This window comes from Procambarus clarkii, chromosome 8 (genome assembly GCF_040958095.1).
Source record: "Procambarus clarkii isolate CNS0578487 chromosome 8, FALCON_Pclarkii_2.0, whole genome shotgun sequence".
Taxonomy (NCBI): Eukaryota; Metazoa; Arthropoda; class Malacostraca; order Decapoda; family Cambaridae; genus Procambarus; species Procambarus clarkii.
In genome coordinates this window covers 37781585-37800315 of record NC_091157.1, presented here as the reverse complement: position 1 = coordinate 37800315, position 18731 = coordinate 37781585, and positions in this window count along the sequence as shown.

Sequence of the window (18731 nt, the reverse complement as noted above, 5' to 3'; positions counted from 1 at the left end):
GGTAGTTGTGCTTTCTGGGTTCGAGTCCCACTGGTGGGTGTTGTCCAAAGATGATTAATCTTCACTTGTGGTTTATGCAAGTATAGGCTTATAAGCTGGACACGAGTTCTCTCACATTAACAGTGGCTAGATGGAAAATGCAGACTGACCCCACACTCATCTGGTGCCTTCGGGAAGTGGAGATGTTTGGGATATATATCTCGAACTATCTACTTCTTTTGTAAGGTCTGATGGTGTAGTGGGTTAAAGCATACTAGTTATGCCAGCTACTGGAAGGTAGTTGTGCTTTCTGGGTTCGAGTCCCACTGGTGGGTGTTGTCCAAAGATGATTAATCTTCACTTGTGGTTTATGCAAGTATAGGCTTATAAGCTGGACACGAGTTCTCTCACATTGACAGTGGCTTGATGGAAAATGCAGACTGACCCCACACTCATCTGGTGCCTTCGGGAAGTGGAGATGTTTGGGATATATATCTCGAACTATCTACTTCTTTTGTAAGGTCTGATGGTGTAGTGGGTTAAAGCATACTAGTTATGCCAGCTACTGGAAGGTAGTTGTGCTTTCTGGGTTCGAGTCCCACTGGTGGGTGTTGTCCAAAGATGATTAATCTTCACTTGTGGTTTATGCAAGTATAGGCTTATAACCTGGACACGAGTTCTCTCACATTGACAGTGGCTTGATGGAAAATGCAGACTGACCCCACACTCATCTGGTGCCTTCGGGAAGTGGAGATGTTTGGGATATATATCTCGAACTATCTACTTCTTTTGTAAGGTCTGATGGTGTAGTGGGTTAAAGCATACTAGTTATGCCAGCTACTGGAAGGTAGTTGTGCTTTCTGGGTTCGAGTCCCACTGGTGGGTGTTGTCCAAAGATGATTAATCTTCACTTGTGGTTTATGCAAGTATAGGCTTATAAGCTGGACACGAGTTCTCTCACATTGACAGTGGCTTGATGGAAAATGCAGACTGACCCCACACTCATCTGGTGCCTTCGGGAAGTGGAGATGTTTGGGATATATATCTCGAACTATCTACTTCTTTTGTAAGGTCTGATGGTGTAGTGGGTTAAAGCATACTAGTTATGCCAGCTACTGGAAGGTAGTTGTGCTTTCTTGGTTCGAGTCCCACTGGTGGGTGTTGTCCAAAGATGATTAATCTTCACTTGTGGTTTATGCAAGTATAGGCTTATAAGCTGGACACGAGTTCTCTCACATTGACAGTGGCTTGATGGAAAATGCAGACTGACCCCACACTCATCTGGTGCCTTCGGGAAGTGGAGATGTTTGGGATATATATCTCGAACTATCTACTTCTTTTGTAAGGTCTGATGGTGTAGTGGGTTAAAGCATACTAGTTATGCCAGCTACTGGAAGGTAGTTGTGCTTTCTGGGTTCGAGTCCCACTGGTGGGTGTTGTCCAAAGATGATTAATCTTCACTTGTGGTTTATGCAAGTATAGGCTTATAAGCTGGACACGAGTTCTCTCACATTGACAGTGGCTTGATGGAAAATGCAGACTGACCCCACACTCATCTGGTGCCTTCGGGAAGTGGAGATGTTTGGGATATATATCTCGAACTATCTACTTCTTTTGTAAGGTCTGATGGTGTAGTGGGTTAAAGCATACTAGTTATGCCAGCTACTGGAAGGTAGTTGTGCTTTCTGGGTTCGAGTCCCACTGGTGGGTGTTGTCCAAAGATGATTAATCTTCACTTGTGGTTTATGCAAGTATAGGCTTATAAGCTGGACACGAGTTCTCTCACATTGACAGTGGCTTGATGGAAAATGCAGACTGACCCCACACTCATCTGGTGCCTTCGGGAAGTGGAGATGTTTGGGATATATATCTCGAACTATCTACTTCTTTTGTAAGGTCTGATGGTGTAGTGGGTTAAAGCATACTAGTTATGCCAGCTACTGGAAGGTAGTTGTGCTTTCTGGGTTCGAGTCCCACTGGTGGGTGTTGTCCAAAGATGATTAATCTTCACTTGTGGTTTATGCAAGTATAGGCTTATAAGCTGGACACGAGTTCTCTCACATTGACAGTGGCTTGATGGAAAATGCAGACTGACCCCACACTCATCTGGTGCCTTCGGGAAGTGGAGATGTTTGGGATATATATCTCGAACTATCTACTTTTTTTGTAAGGTCTGATGGTGTAGTGGGTTAAAGCATACTAGTTATGCCAGCTACTGGAAGGTAGTTGTGCTTTCTGGGTTCGAGTCCCACTGGTGGGTGTTGTCCAAAGATGATTAATCTTCACTTGTGGTTTATGCAAGTATAGGCTTATAAGCTGGACACGAGTTCTCTCACATTGACAGTGGCTTGATGGAAAATGCAGACTGACCCCACACTCATCTGGTGCCTTCGGGAAGTGGAGATGTTTGGGATATATATCTCGAACTATCTACTTCTTTTGTAAGGTCTGATGGTGTAGTGGGTTAAAGCATACTAGTTATGCCAGCTACTGGAAGGTAGTTGTGCTTTCTGGGTTCGAGTCCCACTGGTGGGTGTTGTCCAAAGATGATTAATCTTCACTTGTGGATTATGCAAGTATAGGCTTATAAGCTGGACACGAGTTCTCTCACATTGACAGTGGCTTGATGGAAAATGCAGACTGACCCCACACTCATCTGGTGCCTTCGGGAAGTGGAGATGTTTGGGATATATATCTCGAACTATCTACTTCTTTTGTAAGGTCTGATGGTGTAGTGGGTTAAAGCATACTAGTTATGCCAGCTACTGGAAGGTAGTTGTGCTTTCTGGGTTCGAGTCCCACTGGTGGGTGTTGTCCAAAGATGATTAATCTTCACTTGTGGTTTATGCAAGCATAGGCTTATAAGCTGGACACGAGTTCTGTCACATTGACAGTGGCTTGATGGAAAATGCAGACTGACCCCACACTCATCTGGTGCCTTCGGGAAGTGGAGATGTTTGGGATATATATCTCGAACTATCTACTTTTTTTGTAAGGTCTGATGGTGTAGTGGGTTAAAGCATACTAGTTATGCCAGCTACTGGAAGGTAGTTGTGCTTTCTGGGTTCGAGTCCCACTGGTGGGTGTTGTCCAAAGATGATTAATCTTCACTTGTGGTTTATGCAAGTATAGGCTTATAAGCTGGACACGAGTTCTCTCACATTGACAGTGGCTTGATGGAAAATGCAGACTGACCCCACACTCATCTGGTGCCTTCGGGAAGTGGAGATGTTTGGGATATATATCTCGAACTATCTACTTCTTTTGTAAGGTCTGATGGTGTAGTGGGTTAAAGCATACTAGTTATGCCAGCTACTGGAAGGTAGTTGTGCTTTCTGGGTTCGAGTCCCACTGGTGGGTGTTGTCCAAAGATGATTAATCTTCACTTGTGGTTTATGCAAGTATAGGCTTATAAGCTGGACACGAGTTCTCTCACATTGACAGTGGCTTGATGGAAAATGCAGACTGACCCCACACTCATCTGGTGCCTTCGGGAAGTGGAGATGTTTGGGATATATATCTCGAACTATCTACTTCTTTTGTAAGGTCAGATGGTGTAGTGGGTTAAAGCATACTAGTTATGCCAGCTACTGGAAGGTAGTTGTGCTTTCTGGGTTCGAGTCCCACTGGTGGGTGTTGTCCAAAGATGATTAATCTTCACTTGTGGTTTATGCAAGCATAGGCTTATAAGCTGGACACGAGTTCTGTCACATTGACAGTGGCTTGATGGAAAATGCAGACTGACCCCACACTCATCTGGTGCCTTCGGGAAGTGGAGATGTTTGGGATATATATCTCGAACTATCTACTTTTTTTGTAAGGTCTGATGGTGTAGTGGGTTAAAGCATACTAGTTATGCCAGCTACTGGAAGGTAGTTGTGCTTTCTGGGTTCGAGTCCCACTGGTGGGTGTTGTCCAAAGATGATTAATCTTCACTTGTGGTTTATGCAAGTATAGGCTTATAAGCTGGACACGAGTTCTCTCACATTGACAGTGGCTTGATGGAAAATGCAGACTGACCCCACACTCATCTGGTGCCTTCGGGAAGTGGAGATGTTTGGGATATATATCTCGAACTATCTACTTCTTTTGTAAGGTCTGATGGTGTAGTGGGTTAAAGCATACTAGTTATGCCAGCTACTGGAAGGTAGTTGTGCTTTCTGGGTTCGAGTCCCACTGGTGGGTGTTGTCCAAAGATGATTAATCTTCACTTGTGGTTTATGCAAGTATAGGCTTATAAGCTGGACACGAGTTCTCTCACATTGACAGTGGCTTGATGGAAAATGCAGACTGACCCCACACTCATCTGGTGCCTTTGGGAAGTGGAGATGTTTGGGATATATATCTCGAACTATCTACTTTTTTTGTAAGGTCTGATGGTGTAGTGGGTTAAAGCATACTAGTTATGCCAGCTACTGGAAGGTAGTTGTGCTTTCTGGGTTCGAGTCCCACTGGTGGGTGTTGTCCAAAGATGATTAATCTTCACTTGTGGTTTATGCAAGTATAGGCTTATAAGCTGGACACGAGTTCTCTCACATTGACAGTGGCTTGATGGAAAATGCAGACTGACCCCACACTCATCTGGTGCCTTCGGGAAGTGGAGATGTTTGGGATATATATCTCGAACTATCTACTTCTTTTGTAAGGTCTGATGGTGTAGTGGGTTAAAGCATACTAGTTATGCCAGCTACTGGAAGGTAGTTGTGCTTTCTGGGTTCGAGTCCCACTGGTGGGTGTTGTCCAAAGATGATTAATCTTCACTTGTGGTTTATGCAAGTATAGGCTTATAAGCTGGACACGAGTTCTCTCACATTGACAGTGGCTTGATGGAAAATGCAGACTGACCCCACACTCATCTGGTGCCTTCGGGAAGTGGAGATGTTTGGGATATATATCTCGAACTATCTACTTCTTTTGTAAGGTCTGATGGTGTAGTGGGTTAAAGCATACTAGTTATGCCAGCTACTAGAAGGTAGTTGTGCTTTCTGGGTTCGAGTCCCACTGGTGGGTGTTGTCCAAAGATGATTAATCTTCACTTGTGGTTTATGCAAGTATAGGCTTATAAGCTGGACACGAGTTCTCTCACATTGACAGTGGCTTGATGGAAAATGCAGACTGACCCCACACTCATCTGGTGCCTTCGGGAAGTGGAGATGTTTGGGATATATATCTCGAACTATCTACTTCTTTTGTAAGGTCTGATGGAGTAGTGGGTTAAAGCATACTAGTTATGCCAGCTACTGGAAGGTAGTTGTGCTTTCTGGGTTCGAGTCCCACTGGTGGGTGTTGTCCAAAGATGATTAATCTTCACTTGTGGTTTATGCAAGTATAGGCTTATATATATATATATATATATATATATATATATATATATATATATATATATATATATATATATATATATATATATATATATTTCTATATATTTCTATATATTTCTATATGACCTATTTCCTAAGGTGTGCTCCCTCCTTCGACAGCCCAAAATTAACAGAATATGACACACTCCTAAGGTCAATAACCGTGAAAGTGTTAAACCTCTCCCTGCAAGATGACCAATGGGACCAAGCAACGCTCCCAGTTAGACTCGGGGGTATAGGTATTCGCAAGGCGACACAGTTAGCATTGCCGGCATTCTTATCCTCGACCAGTGCAACAGGTTAATTAGTTAAGGAAATACTACCGGAATACCTAAGAGACTCCATTGGGATTCATGATCCCAAATTCGCGGAAGGAGCCGGTCAGTGGGACACTCCTGTCAACTCTCATCCTCGACCGACTTTTCCAAATGACTGCAAACAGTCCAAATGGGATAGCCCCATAGTGGAGAACATCGCCACATCATTGCTGGAGGCAGCTTCCAGGAAGGACAAAGCGCGTCTTCTAGCTGTGCAAGCTCCCCATGCCGGGGACTTCCTGTTGGCAGTCTTCTAATTCCGCCTAGGGCACCCGCCTGGACCATCGGACCCTAAGTATTGGTGTTGCTCTGCGCCTTGCCTCCCCTATCTCCACCGAGCACCGGTGTATTTGCGGCCATGCACGGGCAGACCAATACGGCAGCCATGGTCTCATCTGTCGTAAGACACAAGGAAAGATTGCCAGACATGAAGCAGTCAATGACATCATCAAGAGAAGTTTGGCTTCAGCTGGGTGTCCAGCACAATAGGAACCTCAGTTGTGCAGGCCTGACAACAGCCAAAAACGCCCAGATGGAGTCACCCTGCAGCCGTGGAGGGAAGGTGAACAGGTCGTGTGGGACTACACGTGTGCATCTACATTGGCTGATACCTATCGACCTTACAGCACAGCTGAGGGAGGCGGGGCGGCCACCTTCAGGGAGACCCAGAAAACTTAACAAGTACAGGGACCTAAACGTTGTTACAGGTTCGTGCCAATAGGCTCTGAGACTCTGGGCGCCTGTGGTAAATGTGCACTTAAGTTCCTGAAGGAGCTGGGCGAGGAACTCATTGGGAAGACTAGAGACCCAAGAGCGGCCAGTTTCATGTTCCAGCGCCTCAGTGTCGCTGTTCAGAGGGAAAATGCGTGCTGTATCTTGGGTATACACCCGACCCCCGAAGAGCTGGACGAGGTCTTCGAACACCGATTGGTATATTGTTATATAAGTGAGTATTTTCTGTAAACTGTAGCATTGCAATAAAATCATAAAAAAAATAATAGGGGTGGTAGGAGAGGAAAAGATTAAAGTATTCAGTGAGACTCCACAAGGTCTTCTCTGAACACTATTTACTTTCTTCTTCGAGGATGTGGGTCCCTTTAATTAAACCAGTGGTGGAAATCGATGATTTCTGTGTTGTTTACTAGGATTTCTCTGGCGATGGTTTGGTTGTGGGAAGAGATTATATGTTCCTTAATGGAGCTCTGTTGCTTATGCATCGTTAAACGCCTAGAAAGAGATGTTGTTGTCTTGCCTATATACTGGGTTTTTTGGAGCTTACAGTCCCCAAGTGGGCATTTGAAGGCATAGACGACGTTGGTCTCTTTTAAAGCGTTCTGCTTTGTGTCTGGAGAGTTTCTCATGAGTAGGCTGGCCGTTTTTCTGGCTTTTCTGGCTTTTTCCAAACACTTCTATTCAATATCCATTGTTTCGTGTTCTGTCTTGTGTTGATGAAATTAATACCCTATTAATACTCTTGTTCTGTCTTGTGTTGATGAAATTAATACCCTATTAATACCACATCTTGTTCTGTCTTGTGTTAATGCCACATCACCCCTTCCACCTCACTCAAATGTAGATATAAAATCGGAGATGCGTAAGTTCTATTCAGTTGTGTATTTGTGAACTAAAGTCTTTGAAAATGTAATAAGTTTTACGAAACGCGCTCGTGTCGCGTCAGACTAGAAATAAAAATGAATTTTGGAGAATTGATTTTTGATTTACCTCCAACAGTGAAGCGAAATGTACGAAAGATTGAGAAAATTCGTGTTAGAATTATTAATCTTACTTTTTCGGTCATATTTAATAATATATGTCTACAGGAAAGACTGCTACCAAAATATACTAATATATATATATATATATATATATATATATATATATATATATATATATATATATATATATATATATATATATATATATATATATGGTGCCCAAGTGGTTGGGCACCATTCCTTTCCCCCTACCCCCCTCCTCGTCCCATCTCAAATCCTTATCCTGATGCTTTCCAAGTGCTATATAGTCGTAATGGCTTGGGCACTTTCCCCTGAAAATTCCCTTCCCTCCAGATTAAAAAAAAAACAGTACACAATATTCTTCTTGTTACTGTTACTTGTTGAACTGGATCTGTTTCAGCTGATTTTTTTATGTGTTTATCACCTTCAAAAGGGAGAGATATATGAGCAGGTGTGTAGGGAGTTCCACAGGTGTGTAGGGAGTGACACAGATTTGTAGGGAGTGACAAGTGTGTACGGAGTGACACAGGTTTGTACGGAGTGCCACAAGTGTGAACGGAGTGCCACAGGTGTGTAAAGAGTGCCACAGGTGTGTAGGGGAGTGCAAAGAGTGTTTAGGGAGTACCACAGGTGTATAGGGAGTACCCCAGGTGTATAGGGAGTGCCACAGGTGTGTAGAGAATGCCACAGGTGAGTAGAGAGTGCCACCATAGGGCCACAAGGATTAACCAGTACTGTGATCCCTCTGAAGACCATTACTGAGGGACTGACCGGTCCCTTTCCCACCACCAGTACTGTGAGAGTCGGCCCCTCTCCCACCACCAGTACTGTGAGTGTCGGCCCCTCTCCCACCACCAGTACTGTGAGTGTCGGCCCCTCTCCCACCACCAGTACTGTGAGTGTCGGTCCCTCTCCCACAACCAGTACTGTGAGTGTCGGCCCCTCTCCCACCACCAGTACTGTGAGTGTCGGCCCCTCTCCCACAACCAGTACTGTGAGTGTCGGCCCCTCTCCCACCACCAGTACTGTGAGTGTCGGCCCCTCTCCCACCACCAGTACTGTGAGTGTCGGCCCCTCTCCCACCACCAGTACTGTGAGAGTCGGCCCCTCTCCCACCACCAGTACTGTGAGAGTCGGCCCCTCTCCCACCACCAGTACTGTGAGAGTCGGCCCCTCTCCCACCACAAGTACTGTGTTTACTGTGAGTGTCGGCCCCTCTCCCACCACCAGTACTGTGTTTACTGTGAGAGTATTCCCCTCTCCCACCACCAGTACTGTGTTTACTGTGAGTGTCGGCCCCTCTCCCACCACCAGTACTGTGTTTACTGTGAGTGTCGGCCCCTCTCCCACAACCAGTACTGTGAGTGTCGGCCCCTCTCCCACCACCAGTACTGTGAGTGACGGCCCCTCTCCCACCACCAGTACTGTGAGTGTCAGCCCCTCTCCCACCACCAGTACCGTGAGTGTCGGCCCCTCTCCCACCACCAGTACTGTGAGAGTCGGCCCCTCTCCCACCACCAGTACTGTGAGAGTCGGCCCCTCTCCCACCACCAGTACTGTGAGTGTCAGCCCCTCTCCCACCACCAGTACCGTGAGTGTCGGCCCCTCTCCCACCACCAGTACTGTGAGAGTCGGCCCCTCTCCCACCACCAGTACTGTGAGAGTCGGCCCCTCTCCCACCACCAGTACTGTGAGAGTCTGCCCCTCTCCCACCACCAGTACTGTGAGAGTCGGCCCCTCTCCCACCACCAGTACTGTGAGAGTCGGCCCCTCTCCCACCACCAGTACTGTGAGAGTCGGCCCCTCTCCCACCACCAGTACTGTGAGAGTCGGCCCCTCTCCCACCACCAGTACTGTGAGAGTCGGCCCCTCTCCCACCACCAGTACTGTGAGAGTCGGCCCCTCTCCCACCACCAGTACTGTGAGAGTCGGCCCCTCTCCCACCACCAGTACTGTGAGTGTCAGCCCCTCTCCCACCACCAGTACCGTGAGTGTCGGCCCCTCTCCCACCACCAGTACTGTGAGTGACGGCCCCTCTCCCACCACCAGTACTTTGAGTGTCGACGCCTCTCCCACCACCAGTACTGTGAGTGACGGCCCCCTCTCCCACCACCAGTACTGTGAGTGACGGCCCCTCTCCCACCACCAGTACTGTGAGTGTCAGCCCCTCTCCCACCACCAGTACTGTGAGTGTCGGCCCCTCTCCCACCACCAGTGCCGTGAGTGTCGGCCCCTCTCCCACCACCAGTACCGTGAGTGTCGGTCCCTCTCCCACCACCAGTACCGTGAGTGTCGGCCCCTCTCCCACCACCAGTACTGTGAGTGTCGACGCCTCTCCCACCACCAGTACTGTGAGTGACGGCCCCCTCTCCCACCACCAGTACTGTGAGTGTCGGCCCCTCTCCCACCACCAGTACTGTGAGTGTCGACGCCTCTCCCACCACCAGTACTGTGTTTACTGTGAGTGTCGGCCCCTCTCCCACCACCAGTACTGTGAGTGACGGCCCCCTCTCCCACCACCAGTACTGTGAGTGTCGGCCCCCTCTCCCACCACCAGTACTGTGAGTGACGGCCCCCTCTCCCACCACCAGTACTGTGAGTGTCGACGCCTCTCCCACCACCAGTACTGTGTTTACTGTGAGTGTCGGCCCCTCTCCCACCACCAGTACTGTGAGTGTCGACGCCTCTCCCACCACCAGTACCGTGAGTGTCGACGCCTCTCCCACCACCAGTACTGTGAGTGTCGACGCCTCTCCCACCACCAGTACCGTGAGTGTCGGCCCCTCTCCCACCACCAGTACTGTGAGTGTCGACGCCTCTCCCACCACCAGTACCGTGAGTGACGCCCCCTCTCCCACCACCAGTACTGTGAGTGACGGCCCCTCTCCCACCACCAGTACTGTGAGTGTCGACGCCTCTCCCACCACCAGTACTGTGAATGTCGACGCCTCTCCCACCACCAGTACTGTGAGTGTCGACGCCTCTCCCACCACCAGTACCGTGAGTGTCGACGCCTCTTCCACCACCAGTACCGTGAGTGTCGGCCCCTCTCCCACCACCAGTACTCATGCACTCTTAACCCTCCCACATTCCCCTCCTATCACAGCTTCCCCTTCCACCACAGAGAGGCCGCCTGTGAGACTACACAGCGTGGGACGGATGGAGGGATTGACTGGGCACTACACATTGACCCGTGTGGAGGAGGAGAGTGTTGAAGTGTGGTGCTGGGCGCAGAACACCGTCGGTGCTCAGGCCTCCCCCTGCAAGTTTACCGTCTACACCCAGGGTGAGTTTACTCTGTACACCCAGGGTAAGTTTACCGTTTACACCCAGGGTAAGTTTACTCTCTACACCCAGGGTAAGTTTACTCTCTACACCCAGGGTAAGTTTACTCTCTACACCCAGGGTAAGTTTACTCTCTACACCCAGGGTAAGTTTACTCTCTACACCCAGGGTAAGTTTACTCGCTACACCCAGGGTAAGTTTACTCTCTACACCCTGGGTAAGTTTACTCTCTACACCCTGGGTAAGTTTACCGTTTACACGCAGGGTGGGTTTACCGTTTACACCCAGGGTGGGGTTACCGTCTACACCCAGGGCAAGTATACTGTCTACACCCAGGGTGAGTATACCGTCTACACCCAGGGTGAGTATACCGTCTACACTCAGGGTAAGTTTACCGTCTTCACCCAGGGTAAGTTTACCGTCTACATCCAGGGTAAGTTTACCGTCTGCACCCAGGGTAAGTTTACCGTCTACACCCAGGGTAAGTTTACCGTCTACACCCAGGGTAAGTTTACCGTCTACAATCAAGGGAAGTTTACAGTCTACGCCCAGGGTAAGTTTACCGTCTACACCCAGGATGAGTTTACCGTCTACACCCAGGGTAAGTTTACCGTCTACAATCAAGGGAAGTTTACAGTCTACACCAGGGAAAGTTTACCGTCTACGCCCAGTGTAAGTTTACCGTCTACACCCAGAGTGAGTTTACCGTCTACACCCAGGGTGGGTTTACCGTCTACACCCAGGGTGGGTTTACTCTCTACTCCCAGGGTGGGTTTACTCTCTACTCCCAGGGTAAGTTTACCGTCTACAACCAGGGAAAGTTTATAGTCTACACCCAGTGTGAGTTTACCGTCAACAACCAGGGAAAGTTTACCGTCTACACCCAGGGTGAGTTTACCGTCTACAACCAGGGAAAGTTTATAGTCTACACCCAGTGTGAGTTTACCGTCAACAACCAGGGAAAGTTTACCGTCTACACCCAGGGTGAGTTTACCGTCTACAACCAGGGAAAGTTTACCGTCTACAACCAGGGAAAGTTTTCCGTCTACACCCAGGATAAGATTACCATCTACACTTACAGTACCGTCTATGAGAGAGGGGGAGAGCATGGGTGCTGGTAACACACTCCCCAGGAGGACTGTACAGGCAAGAACCAACACAAACACTGGCCAGTAACAAGGCAGTGTGAGGCGACAAGCACATGGGGTTATGAGTCCCCATCACCCATAGCCTCGGCCCCAATATAAAGCTCCCCATCCAAAGCCCTCCCCCCACAACCCCACCTCCACCACCTCCACCTCCATCCCAATCTCCAACTCAAGTACTCTCCTAGTCCAGATCGCAAAAAATATCCCGACCCCTTCTCACCTTTATCCTTCGGTTGTCGATATCCCGCGACAATCCTCAACATCTGTGCTTATACATATATTTATGTTTGTTTCAGCAGGCGGTACTCACCTAGTTGTACTCACCTAATTGTGCTTGCGGGGGTTGAGCTCTTTGGCTCCTTGGTTCCGCCTCTCAACCATCAATCAACTGGTGTACAGATTCCTGAGCCTATTGGGCTCTATCATATATACTCTTGAAACTGTGTATGGAGTCAGCCTCCACCACATCACTTCCTAATGCATTCCATTTGTCAACCACTCTGACACTAAAAACGTTCTTTCTAATATATCTGTGGCTCATTTGGGCACTCAGTTTCCACCTGTGTCCCCTTGTGCGTGTGCCCCTTGTGTTAAATAGCCTGCCTTTATCTACCCTCTCTTTTGCCCTTGTGAATCTTGAATGTGGTGATCATGTCCCCCCTAACTCTTATGTCTTCCAACGAAGTGAGGTTTAATTCCCTTAGTCTCTGCTCGTAGCTCATACCTCTCAGCTCGGGTACTAGTCTGGTGGCAAACCTTTCAACCATTTCCAGTTTAGTCTTATCCTTGACTAGATATGGACTCCATGCTGGGGCTGCATACTCCAGGATTGGCCTGACATATGTGGTATACAAAGTTCTGAATGATTCTTTACAGAAGTTTCTGAATGCCGTTCGTATGTTGGCCAGCCTGGCATATGCCGCTGATGTTATTCTCTTGATATGTGCTGCAGGAGACAGGTCTGGCGTGATATCAACCCCCAAGTCTTTTTCTTTCTCTGACTCCTGAAGAATTTCCTCTCCCAGATGATACCTTGTATCTGGCCTCCTGCTCCCTACACCTATCTTCATTGCGTTACATTTGGTAGGGATAAACTCTAACAACCATTTGTTCGACCATTCCCTCAGCTTGTCTAGGTCTTCTTGAAGCCTCAAACAGTCCTGTTCTGTTTTAATCCTTCTCATAATTTTACCATCGTCCTCAAACATTGAGAGAAATGAATTGTTACCCTCTGGGAGATCATTTACATATATCAGAAACAAGATTGGACCGAGTACAGAGCCCTGTGGGACTCCACTGGTGACTTCACGCCAATCGGAGGTCTCACCCCTCACCGTAACTCTCTGGTTCCTATTGCTTAGGTACTCCCTTATCCACAGGAGCACCTTACCAGCTACACCTGCCTGTCTCTCCAGCTTATGTACCAGCCTCTTATGCGGTACTGTGTCAAAGGCTTTCCGACAGTCCAAGATAATGCAATCCACCCAGCCCTCTCTTTTTTGCTTAATCTTTGTCACCTGGTCGTAGAATTCTATTAAGCCAGTCAGGCAAGATTTACCCTCCCTGAACCCATGTTGGCGATTTGTCACGAAGTCCCTTCTCTCCAGATGTGTTACCAGGTTTTTTTCTCACGATCTTCTCCATCACCTTGCATGGTATACAAGTCAAGGACACTGGCCTGTAGTTCAGTGCCTCTTGCCTGTCGCCCTTTTTGGTATATTGGGACCACATTCGCCATCTTCCATATTTCTGGTAGGTCTCCCATCTCCATTGACTTTCTATACACTATGGAGAGTGGCAAGCAAAGTGACTCTGCACACTCTTTCAGTACCCATGGTGAAATCCCGTCTGGACCAACAGCCTTTCTAACATCCAGATCAAGCAGGTGTCTCTTGACCTTCTCTCTCGTAATTTCGAACTCTTCCAAGGCCGCCTGGTTTACCTCCCTTTCTCCTAGCACAGTGACCTCACCTTGTTCTAATGTGAAGACCTCCTGGAACCTCTTGTTGAGTTCTTCACACACCTCTTTGTATACCTGCCCTCGCCTGTTCTAATTTTCAATACTTGTTCTTTCACTGTTGTTTTCCTTCTGATGTGACTGTGGTGTAGCTTTCGTTCGGTCTTGGCTTTGTTTGCTATATCATTTTCAGAATTTTTCTCTGCTGTTCTTCTCACCCTGACGTATTCATTCCAGGTTTTCTGGTATCTCTCTCTGCTTTCTGGTGTTCTGTTATTCCGGAAGTTCCTCCACGCCCTTTTGTTCAGTTTCTTCGCTTCCATACATGCCCTATTATACCATGGGTTCTTCTGTTGCTTCTCGGATTTTTCCCTTTGGGCCGAGATGAACCTGTTTACTGCCTACTGACACTTTTGGGTAAAATAGTTCATCATACCCTGTACAGACTTATCTCTGAGGTCTGTGTCCCAAGGAAACTTCTCATCTGTTCATAATTCCCCTTTCAGTATGCCAGCCTTTTGATTCCTGGTTCTTTTTTGGGGGAGAAAATTCCTATCTCTACCAGGTACTCAAAGTTCAATACACTGTGATCACTCATTCCCAAGGGCACTTCCATCTTAACTTTCCTTATCCCGCTCATTTAGGGTAAATATCAAATCAAGCATTGCTGGTCCATCTACTCCCCTCATACTTGTTGGATCCTTGATGTACTGACTTAGAAAGTTTCTTCTTGCCACGTCCAGCACCTTAGCTCTCCATGTTTCTGGTCCTCCATGCGGGTCTCTGTTCTCCCAATCTATCTTCCCTAGGTTGAAGTCTCGCATAATTAGTAGTCCAGATCCATTCCTGCTAGCAACAGAAGCTGCTCTTTCTATTATGTTAATGGTGGCCATGTTGTTTCTATCATATTCCTGTCTGGGTCTTCTGTCATTTGGTGGTGGATTATATATGACTACGACTATAATTTTTTTCCCTCCATTTGTTATGGTACCTGTTATGTAGTCACTGAAACCTTCACATCCCTGAATAACCATCTCCTCAAAATCCCAGCCTTTTCATACCAGCAGAGCTACACCACCACCACCTCTTCCTTCCCTCTCTTTCCTCATAACAAAATAGTCCTGTGGGAACACTGCGTTTGTAATCGTTTTCGTTAGCTTTGTTTCTGTGAGGGCTATTATGTGTGGGTTTTCCTCTAGTACCCGTTCTCCAAGCTCATTTGCTTTATTTGTAATTCAATCTATGTTAGTGTACATTGCTTTGAGGCTCACTTTCTTCTGTCCCTTCTCAAATCGCCTCCTTGGTGAGTGTTCTGCTGGTGGGGGAAGCTGTTCCATAGGTGTGAGTACCTGTGAGGTGGATAACAAGGTCTCAGAGGATACTGGGATGAGGGGTGGGGGATCCACTGAAGGGGGAGGGACAGGGAGGGTATGGAGTGAAAAGGGAGGGAGGACAGGAAGGAAAGGGGGGAGGGAGGACAGGAAGGAAAGGGGGGAGGGAGGACAGGAAGGAAAGGGGGGAGGGAGGACAGGAAGGAAAGGGGGGAGGGAGGACAGGAAGGAAAGGGGGAGGGAGGACTCGGCGGGAGGAGGGGAGGGGTAGAAGGGTGGGGATTGAATGTGGGGGGAGGGAGATTTGGCTGAACATTTGAGTGGGGGCAGGGAGGGTTTGGGGTAGGGGGGTTTTCTAAGCAGAGGAGGGTGGCGGGGTTGTCCTCCCCTCTGTTGTTACTGGGTAGCTGGTTGTGGGTTCCCCCCTCGCCTCTGGGGGTGTTGTTTTGGGAGCTTTGACTTCCTGGTTTTTTCCCTCTCGCCCTGCGCCTCTTCCTTGCTTCTGCCGCCACGGCTCTCTCCTCCCTCGTTATGTCTCTCTGGAGGAATATATTTTTGAATTTTCCCACGTTTTTCAGGAAGCTCTTCTTTGATAGAATCTTCTCCTTTGTCCTCTCGTTTGCAAACACTATCTTTATCACTCGGTCTCGGTCTTTGTTGTACCAACCCAGCCTGAAAACCTTCTCAATGCTATGCTCAGCCACTTCCATATCTAGTGCCTTCAGTACTTCATTCACTGCCACTTTGTCCTTGTCATTCCACTCTGTCCTATTGGAGCCTTCCTGCTCTTTAATACCCACAGCAACCACTGATCTGTTCCTTTCCAGCAGTTGGCTTGTGGAGCGTGCCGCCTCCTGTGAGGTGGCTGCTTTCATGGCCACCTCCATCACTGCAGTCATTACTTCAGAGTTATTTTTTTAGCATTTCTGCAAATGTTGCTTTTATTGTGGCATTCTCATCCAAAAAAACTATTACCACCTTCTCCCTGGATGATTTTCTGAGTCTCAGCTTCGATGCCATTCTCTTTGAGGGCTCTAATCTCCTCCTTTGCTGCTGTCAGCTCTCTTTTCAGGTTGCTTATTTCGTTCTTCATTTCCTGCATCATTTCTTGCATCTCACTCTTGATGTCCTCCAGAAACTGGGCAAACATTTCCTTCATTTCGTCACCTTGACTTTTCCCTGTTCCCCAGGTACCTCTGGCTGTCATGCTTGCCCCTGTTCCTATAGTTGTGCCGTGATAGGATTTGTCAGGAGGGCAGAGCGGGATGGGGGAGGGAGAGAGAGGGAGAGAGAGAAAAGAGAGTGAGAGAGAGAGAGAGAGAGAGAGAGAGAGAGAGAGAGAGAGAGAGAGAGAGAGAGAGAGAGAGAGAGAGAGAGAGAGAGAGAGAGAGAGAGATAGAGGGAGAGATAAATGGGTGGGTGGGGGCGATCCAACCCTTCCGCTGAAGTGAGAAGAAAGTAGAGGGAGAGGGGGGGAGAGATGGAGAGAGAGGAGGGAGGGAGAGAGAGAGAGAGGGAGGAGATAGGGAGAAAGGGGAGAGGGAGAGAGATGGAGAGGGAGAGAGGGGGGGAGGTGTGTGTGTGTGTGTGTGTGTGTGTGTGTGTGTGTGTGTGTGTGTGTGTGTGTGTGTGTGTGTGTGTGTGTGTGTGTGTGTGTGTGTGTGTATGTGTGAGTGTGTGTGTGAGTGTGTGTGTGTGTGAGCGTGTGGGCAGAGAGGGGGGGAGGAAAGAGAGGGAGAGGGAGAGAGAGAGAGAGAGAGGGAGAGAGAGAGAGAGAGAGAGAGAGAGAGAGAGAGAGAGAGAGAGAGAGAGAGAGAGAGAGAGAGAGAGAGAGAGAGAGAGAGAGAGAGAGAGAGAGAGAGAGAGAGCGAGAGAGAGAGAGAGAGAGAGCGGGAGAGAGATAGAGAGTGGGTGAGAGAGAAAGAGTGGGAGAGAGGGAGTGGGAGAGGGAGAGAGTGGGGAGGGGGAGAGTGTGTGTATGGGGGATGTGGGAGACTCGGGGTGGGGGGGGGGGGCGGAGATGGCGACCAGTTCAGATCAGGTCAGATGGGGGGGGGGGTAAGAGGGATGGGGTGGGGTATAGTAAGGTCCTATCGGCATTAATCCTTTTTCCCCTAACTGAACGTTTGTGTGTGTTTGTGCGTGCGTGCGTGTGTGTATGTGTGTGTGTGTGTGTGTTTTTGCGTGTGCGCGCTTGTGTGCGTGCATATGTACGTGGGTGTGCGTGCGTGCATGTGTCACGATTTCTCGTAAGCGTTATCCTCTACCTAAATGAGCTACTTTGAGATTTTTAAATATATATGATATCCTGAACAAGAATTTGATAATATTTTACCTCAATCTGTACACCTGATTAATTGACCAGAGAGGGAGTACATACCAGTCTGCCTCCCGCACACACAACTAGATGAGTAATAACGAAGTATGGTTGACGATGGTTATCCGTCGTTGTCTTCCGCTAGGTGATTCACTAAGTGCTAGTAGATTGATGATAGCGGTACTTCTCTGTCTACACAAAGCTCTGGAGTCAGTCACTGTATCGTTGTGTGACAGTTCACTAATTTACTCTACCACTGATCACAGTCCCCAACCAACAAACACAATCAGGCAGTTCCACGGCGGGTCGTCCCACCTGGCCGTCAAGTCAGGTCGCTCCACGCGGTCCTCCACACTCTATATGCACCGGTGATGCCACTAGCTCCACTTTGGTTTCTTCGCACTATCGTTAGCGATATGCCTATGCTATGTAGCACCCTGCTAGCTACACACTGCGAGAGGCCAAATACTATGATCTAGCCTCTATACTCCTTCAATGTCCCAAGAAATTGACGAATTTCTGCGGACCTCACTCACTCACAGGCGGTGTATGTGTATAAGTGTATGTATGTATGTATCAATGTGTGAATGTACGAGACGAAATGTATGTATGTATGTGATGTGTGAGAAAGACTTTCTTCCTCCTTAAGAGTTAAGGATAATATATCCTTCCCTCTTAACTTAAGGATATTCATTTTAGTTTTGGAGCAACGATGGGTTTTATTAACTCTCCTCTGTAATTATTTTACATATTTTCATGGATAATTCATATTTGTAAGCTAGTCTTCATCTCCTTATGTATTTTGTATGCTGCTCTCATATCTCCCCACTCCCTCCATTTTTCTAACGTCGTCAGGTTCAGTTCCTTCAGTCTCTCTTCATATCCCATCCCATGCAACTCTGGGACGAGTCTCGTCGCAAATTTCTGAACCTTTTCCAGTTTCCTAATGTGTTTCTTTAGGTGAGGTCTCAATAATGGGGCTGCATACTCTAAGACTTGTCTCACGTAGGCAGTATATAGTGCTCTGAATGCCTACATTTTTAGGTTTTTGACTGACGCTCGAACTTTTGCTAGCATAGAGTACGCTGCTGTCGATATCCGGGCCTCAGGAGTTAGATTTGGTGTTATGTCCACTCCCAGATCTTTTTCTCGAATCATCACAGGAAGATAGTTTTCCTTCAGTGTGTACTGACCCTTTGGTCTCCTGTCACTTAGTCCGACTTCTATAATTTTACACTTGTCGTGTTGAACTCCAGTAGCCATATCTCTGATCATCTCTGCAGCCTGTTCAATTCCTCTTT